Genomic DNA, 1,223 nt, shown 5'->3' with positions numbered 1-1,223 from the left:
TGAGCAGCCAGCAGCCGCTGTGAGAGGCCGTCCAGAAGCCAGCCACTGATCTGTCTCGCCCGGGAAGAGCACAATGATGGTGCCAACTTGGGCCAGTGAAGCAACGTCCTCCACAACTAGGCTGAAAAACAAAAAAAGGACAGCAACTTGTCTGTTCCCATCCTCCCAATTCCCCAATAAAAATCTTTAAAAAAATAAAAAGAAGTCAAAACTCCAAACATTATAGTCAATAAAATACTGGTTATATTACATTTTCAACCAATCTGGAGTGGATCCACATTTTCTCTCTTTAGCTGATATGCTGTCCATTTAACATTTGCACTGTAAAACAGAGTTGCAGAGACTTTCATTCAATTCATGAAAATATTTCTTATGATTTTCAGTAGCTCTTCTACATGTATTAAGTCATTTAATTTTCTTAGTCAATAAACACCTCAGAAGTCATATATAAAGATTTAATCTGAGAATTGATTGAACATTTATTGATATTTCAAGGTGTGGTAGCTGGTTATTTAATTGAATTCCACAGCATTTACCAAATACCTATTGTATAACATAGTGTGGCTGTTTCACATATGTTCTCTCAAGCCCCTGTACTTTCGAATCCAAACCCTCAAATGTTTGTGAATTTGTATTTAGTTTCACATCAAATCTCCTCACCAGAGTTACCATATATAACTGTGATGGAATAGTTCTCATTTTCTCAAATGTCATCTTTGTTTAGAAAGGCTAAATAGCGAGGAAAAAGATAAAAGAGAGGACCATAATTAGCTGCTCCTTTCTTAGCTAAATTTTGAAAAATATTCACTGAAATACTAGAGTCCAGTCTTACATTGGACCTAAATGCTAATTTTGGCACCCAAATGAGAGGTACAAATCAATCTTCTTTCTCTAACAGCAGATGTCAAAGAAAATATGTTGTTTAGCTGAACTGCTGATCTCAAAGTCATAGTTATCCTTGAACTTAGATCTGTAACTTGCACATAATTTTCCAGAACAGTGCTTTGATATTTAAAAAATAATAGTGGTTTGGACATACAGCAAGCTTCAACTTGAAGTGTGGGGAAAAAAGGTGTGACTTAAGCCCCCATCAGTAAACAGAGAGGTAGGGAGAAGCTGGGTAAGGGCGAGTTATGTTTAAAATAACCATAGCCCATGCCTGGACTCTTTTAAAAACAAAGCTTTAATTTTTTAATTAGTTCAAATATATATATATATATATA

This window comes from Hipposideros armiger, unplaced genomic scaffold, assembly GCF_001890085.2.
Source record: "Hipposideros armiger isolate ML-2016 unplaced genomic scaffold, ASM189008v1 scaffold_953, whole genome shotgun sequence".
Taxonomy (NCBI): domain Eukaryota; kingdom Metazoa; phylum Chordata; class Mammalia; order Chiroptera; family Hipposideridae; genus Hipposideros; species Hipposideros armiger.
Note: the sequence above shows the minus strand (reverse complement) of the source record.